The following is a 7,108-nucleotide window of genomic DNA, read 5'->3' as shown; positions in this document are numbered from 1 at the left end:
TAAATTTTCTTATTTCTAATTCCTTTTTCCATTCTATTATTAATTTTTCTTTACAATCGGGTAATAATTGAAAAAGGAAAAATCGTTCAAAACGTCCCTCACATTTTGTAAAATGACTTTTTTCGTCCCTCACTTTTAAAAATATACTTTTACGTCCCTTACAAATTCACATTAATCAAATTTGGTCCTTATCTAGGTTTCTGACTAATTTTTTGTCGGAATCCACCACGTGCCTTACACGTGACCATTTTTGAAGGGCAAAATTGTCACATCAAAATTTACATCATCCAATTCATAGTCTCTCACATTTCACAAAATGAATTTTTTTGTCCCTCACATTTCACAAAATGAATTGTTTCGTCCCTCACATTTCACAAAATGAATTTTTTCATCCCTCATTATTCATGTGTACGAATAACTTTTTTTTAAACTAATGTACATATCCATTTGATCTCACATAAATAATACGAATAGCATGTAATACATTTCTATTTGATTTCTCTTGAACGTACTGTTCATGTGAAATTAAAATAGATATATACAGGGGTTTAAAAAAAATTATTAGTTTTTCACTCATGTTCATTTCTTTTACTTGAAAATTGAAAAAAAAAAGACATTTAATTCTAAACATTATCAAGTGTTTATATCAAATTAAATTTAGACAGAAAAAAATAAATAAAGGAAAGTATGACAAAAAGAAATAAGTAATTGACACTTTCAAATTTTAAAATAATCATAAGGCAAGAAATTCAACTGTTGGTTTTAAAAGTAGCAAATAAAAATTTCAAATTTAAACTGCAATTTGTAGCATGACTATAGAATTCAAATTAACACCTATTAATTAGATACTCTTATTAAACAACTCAATAAATGAATTATTACTAAAATAGAAAAGACTACAGATATTGAATAGATTCACATGGTGAAGTCATATATATATAGGTTTAAAACAAAATTATCAGATTTAAACCCATGTATATGTCGATCTGTTTAAGTGAAATCAAATAGAGATATATTACATATTATTTGTACTGTTTAGATGAAATCAAATAGATATATACATGAATTAAAAAAAACATTCGTACACGTGGTCAATGAGAGATAAAAAAATTTATTTTGTGAAATGTGAGGGATGAAACAATTCATTTTGTGAAATGTAGGGAACTATAGATGGATTATGTAAATTTTGATTTGACAATTTTGCCCCTAATAAATAATCACATGCAAGGCATGTGATGAATTCCGACCAAAAACTAGTCGGAAACCTAGATAGGGACAAAATTTGACCAATGTAAATTTGTAAGAGACGTAAAAGTACACTTTTAAAAGTAAGGGACGAAAAAAGTCATTTTACAAAATGTGAGGGACGTTTTGAATGATTTTTCCATTGAAATAACCAAATTCTTTTTTCTATATTTTCTTCATCATCAAAATCTTCCTGTAGATATTTATAATTTATTTGAAAATTAGCTTTATTTATTACATTTATTTCTGCTTTCATCTGTGAATGTGTTGGTGAATATTCTGATTGATTTTCATTTATTACCTCTGGAACTGGGGTTTTAAACTTGAAGGTTGAATTTGTTTCTATGGGAGAACTATAGCCAATAGACTCATAACTAGATCTTTTGGCTGGTAACTAGGAATGGCTTGAGGTTAACTGTCTTTCTTTGAAAGAGGGAAATTTTAATAAAATTTTTGCATCAAGGTCTTCTATCATTTCTTCTACTTCTGTTCTTTCTAAATTTCTGGGACTTGTGGATTTTGTATTTGAAATTCAATAGGTACTGTGATTTCGTTCCATTTTAATCTCTTTGGTGTGTATATAGTTGGTCTATCTGCTTCTACTTGCAATATAGTGGTTTCATCTTTTAAAGTTGGAGTCATTATAAATTTTGGATTTAATTGTGAAGACAATGGTCTATAATACATTCTATAAATTACAGCAAAATTTTTTGTATGTCTTTCAAATTCATCTCCTTGTAAATGAATATCTAAAACTATAGAATTCAAAACATGTGGATCAGTTATATCTACTGAGAAATTAGTGGTGCAAGTGAAATAAATTGGTCCATTACATACATTTGTTTGAATCATAGCTAGTAATGAAGTCTTATATCTTTTTAACCTCTTATCTCTTAATGCGAGATAAATTGGAGCATCTACCCCTAAATGAACTAATGGTTTGACTGCTACTTGAATTAATCCAAAGTGAATATATCTATAACCTTTACTTAAATATTTTTGAATAGTAGTATGATTCAACAATGGAATTGTTTGAAATTCTTCTTGTATAGATATGGTTTCTTCATGTGTTTTAACAAATAAAGCTGTTTTGAAATCTAGAGTTCCTATCCCATAAATATGTTCTATTTTTTCTTCAGGGATAGTCCAATCTGAATTGTTTATAGGCATATGATATTCATGACTCTGTACTATGTGTGATTGTTTTGAACTAGATCCTATCTTTAATTGTCTAAAGAATGCAGCCATGTTTAATATCTTATTTATCCTAATGGGAACAATCGAGCCTATGTATGGAATATCCTATCCTGGACTTGCCAACCGTCTTACTAAGCTTCAAAATCTTACCAACACTAAGATAGACTTATGATATTAAACATGAATGTATTATTTAAAAATTAAATAGTTGGAAACAATTCAAAATAACAACAGGGTACTTAAGGGCTTATTTATTCATAAATTATATTTTCTATCAATTCTCATCTAGGATAATTTGTACATTTTGTAATTAATCAAAAAACTGGTCCACATTGAATAAACCAAGACAAGATTATGGAATTTTTAAACTTCCATTTTCTATAAATAGGAGAATGTTAACTATTACATGGTCTATAGTTAATTCTTCGAAACTAGTTTAGTATTGTGACAAATCCATGTTGAACATATAGCTGATTTGAGCCCTATGTAAAAAAGAAAACCTATTTTGGCTTGTATTATTTATTTTGTTCATCTTACAAAAGAAAGTTTTCTTTTTGAATTATTGGTAAAAAGAGAATTCCTAATGAAAGGCTTTTATGAGGTCTAATATTTGTAATTAACATTTAAATTGAAAGGGATTTATTGTTCTAACTATATGGGAAAGACATCTATAGTTCAAGTATTTAAAACCAATCATTTGATCTGTTTTTGATGAACTAATTTTTTACCAAAAAAGAAACTAATTTTTTTCAAAAGGGAATGATATGCTATCTTTAAAATTGAATCAATAAAATAGAAGCTAACTAAAAACTGAAAAAAAAATAGAAAAAAAAAACAATTCATTTTTTTTCAAACATTTTCTATTACACATATTCGTAAAGTGTATTTTGATCGATACCTTTATTTGGTATTCTTTCTTATTTAATTCTATATCTTGTTCCATAAAAGAGTAGTTTTGACATTAAGATTACTACTGGTACGCTAGGAACAAATGTTTTTGCTTTTGTGTGGGGCAACGGCTATAATTCTAAGGGTGTGTCATTAAGTTCATGCAATTTAGAAAAAAAAAATCCTTATTGAAAAGAAAATCAAAGAGAAGTTATAGGAGTTTTTTATGGATCAAAACAACATAACAAAATATTACTTCCATAGTGAGGGCTTTTTGGCGCACAAAAAACAATGGGTCATCTACATGAATTTTTTAGGGATATTTTTATTAAACTTAAACTACACATGGGTGTTTTAATAAGACCTTTGATGTGGTATTTTTAGAGTTTGTAATGTGTTTTTTAAGGGTATTTTTGAAGATAGCAGAAATAATTACTCTGTGCTGCTGCAACCACCAATATGTATCCCTCAATAAAGATAACGGTCTATGTCTTAAAAATTTTAAACTGTTACAATCAAATGGTCAGAACTACTTATTTCACACCATTCAATGATGGATTTAATATGATATGCAAAAGACTCTACAGTTTAGCCATGCCTAAAATACATAACTTGTATGGTCGTTACGACAAACTCGAAATTGGTATTGGAATTTCTACAATTACTTAAATGCACTCTATTAAATACTTTTATCATATGAAAACACAAATTAGAAATCCATACCATTTTGTTTTCGTGATGCTTAACAATATTAAAGAAACTATTTAGGTGTTTGAAAGGTTGGTCTATAGAGCTTGAAAATATCAATACGTCATTGATATAAACAATTATGAATGTGCTATAAGGGTTAAATATATCATTCATAATATTTTGAAATTTCGATGGAGCATTTTTTAGACCAAACAGCATTACTTTCAACTCATAATGCCTAAAGGGTGATGTAAATGTTGTTTTGTATCTATCTTCTTCTGCTATGATGATTTGCCAAAATCCAAATTTCATGTCAAATTTTAAAAATATTTTTGCATTATATAATCTATTAAGAAGATCTGTTTTATTTGGAATAGGATACCTTATCCATTGCAATATCTTATTAAGTAGTTTATAATTATTACTAATCTTGGAAGACCTTTTTTTTCAGCTTGATTCATAGCATAAAAGGTAGCACAACTCCATGGAGATTTTGATGGTCTTATTAATTTCTTTTCTAATAAAGTTTGAATATCTTCATTACAGAATTCTAGAAATTCATGATTCATTTGTATTGATCAGGCTTTTGTTGGAATATTTTTCTGTGAGAAATCTTTTGCATATGGCAGGTTAACCATATACCTATTTCTCTCCCAAAATGCATTTGGTAAATCTTAACATACTTCACTTTTAATAAGATTTTCTAAATCTATTTTTTTTAAAAGAACTATTTTTAAGCTGTTTCTCAATTTGTAAATAGGATTTTTCTTCCTTTAAGAAACTAATTTGTTTTATAGTTTGTTACATAAGATTGATTTGCTTATAGATCGAAGAAGATTGTAATAAAGAAAGTTCCTTTTGTTTTACTGGTGGTAAGAAATTTGAAAGAAAATTGTTCTACCCATTATATTAGTATTAATTCCTTCTGAATCTACTGAGAAAGGATATATTTGAATTAAAAATGGAGTTCCTAATATAATATCTTGATAAATATTACTAACTACTATGAATGAATGTCTAAAACAGTATTCATCATTACAAATTACAACTTTTGACAGCTTATAATTAATTTGGAGAGGTTCTCCATTTGCGGCTAATAATTGTTCATTAGTCCTCTGAAAATGCCATGATTAAATTGCTCTACTATTATAGTTACTATAACATACCATTTTTGAAAATCTATTTCTCTAATATTTATAAATATTGCTGATTTGATTGTTCTTTATAGAAGAGAAAAGAGCTGAAAGTTGAAACCTGGAAGATGAAAGGTTTTTTCTCACCTTTTGCTTAGGGTTGTGGAACCAAATCAGGATCTCCTCAAACCTGATGAAGATGACCTGCTGACAGTAGGAAGGGCAATGCTGAGAAGGAAGATGAAAGGTAAGAAACAGACTATAACGGCTGGCAAATGGAGGCAACAGAATAAGGAATTAGAGTAAGACGCTCTTTAAGTTTTAGTCTATAAATGTCCTCGAATGTTACAAAACTGTCAACATACCTAGAAATGTTTCATAGTCTATAAATGTTGTCCATAAATTTAACTTTAAACTTGTAAGTATGCACTGAATTATATATTATTTTGATTATCTATTATTAATAAATATTTATGACGTCATTCAATTGAATCCAGCAAACCATTGATCCTTAACCCCAAAGCTCGACCAAATCGCAACTAGGTCCAAATTCAAAATATAGCTTACAACAACGTCCAGTTTATCCCATTCCCATACAACTTCAATAATTTCGAGTATTTGCTGTATGGAAAATATTAACTGGCATCACAATCTGTAACTTGGGAACTTAGGTGGTTATTGGTTTTTTGTTAGGTAAATTATGAAGTAAAACAATTTGACATCTGTTTGTATAGGTGTAGTTCTATGACCATTCAAAAACAGAATTACAAAAACAAAAAAGAAAATCAATAGAGCATGGATTACTTTTCCATTTTTTCTTATCTTTTTAAAACATGATTTGAATATATAAAACAATAGATTCTTGAATGAAATTCCCATAGTGTACTGTCCTCAAATCCAGTTTGAAGAGGCAAGCATGCAATATGTACTTTTGAACCCTACAAGACGAACATGCCAACAACTAATTATACAAGTATGAGCAAATTAGTAATGGATTGAAAGGTAACTGCTAGACTGGTAGCTGTGAGAATGGTTGTTGAAAAGTGAAAATGTCAGATAAAGCACTAACTAATTTAAGCTGAACCCTTCTAGGCTAAGCAAACTGAGGCTACAAATACCACGATACTCGAAAGTAAACCTCAAATACTTATCAATGTTGTTGTAGAAAAGGCCACTGTGAAAGAATGCGACCACCACCTCCAGGGCCAGGCTTTCTTGGTGGTTTGTGCAATTGCATAGCATCTTGGTTAGTGGTGACTACACTGCATTCAGGCGTGGGAAATGAGAATATTTGTTACAACACTTCTTGGTGATGTCAAAGTTAATGCATTACATTCATTCTTGTATGGCTGAACATTGACATTTACTCTTAAATCTCAATGGTCTTGATTCTTGAATGTGCTTCTAATCTCGTTGGAGTAAAGGATTCATTGGTCAGTTTGCTATTATCAATATCTTCTTAATTTTTATTGGTTGGGTTCCAAAATTTCATATATTACCACCTAATATGTGTCTCGTGTACATCTTGCAACTTGAAATTGCAGTTTAAGTATCTTGTGCTGCTGCTGGTAGCTACAAGACTGCTTTGGTGGTCCAATGCGGCCGCCTGGACCAATCGGACCGCCTCGGCCTTGATTATAAGCTGCTTCTTCAACCTTGCTGATGCCTCCTGCGTTTACATGATTTATGATCTACCAGGAATACCTAATCATGTTGTTCTACTGTTTTGAGTGATAATGGGGCAACAATCTTACTTTTGTTATTATTATTATTACTACTTAGAAAAAATCATGAACCTTCTTTATTACGTTCTCTTCCATTTCGTTTTTTCACTTAATGGTAGTAACGTAGCATATATCAATCTTTCGACTCATTTGAATGTCTCGTTAAAAACTAATGTTTGGGTGGATTTCTTAAACAATATGACATTAAAAAACATCCCTTTTCCTTAGGCT

General features: G+C 29.4%; 1 long non-coding RNA gene across 1 annotated transcript; it reads left to right on the top strand.

The window, feature by feature from the left end:
- The first annotated feature begins 6,270 nt into the window (after positions 1-6,270).
- On the top strand, positions 6,271-6,910 carry LOC113763230. The gene is made up of 2 exons (XR_003467313.1): positions 6,271-6,586; positions 6,698-6,910. It is a non-coding gene; the product is annotated as an uncharacterized LOC113763230 (long non-coding RNA).
- The last annotated feature ends 198 nt before the right edge of the window (positions 6,911-7,108 follow it).

The sequence above is a fragment of the Coffea eugenioides genome, chromosome 2, assembly GCF_003713205.1.
Source record: "Coffea eugenioides isolate CCC68of chromosome 2, Ceug_1.0, whole genome shotgun sequence".
NCBI lineage: Eukaryota > Viridiplantae > Streptophyta > Magnoliopsida > Gentianales > Rubiaceae > Coffea > Coffea eugenioides.
The sequence above is the reverse complement of the archived record's forward strand: the minus strand, read 5'-3'. Positions and strand labels throughout refer to the sequence as shown.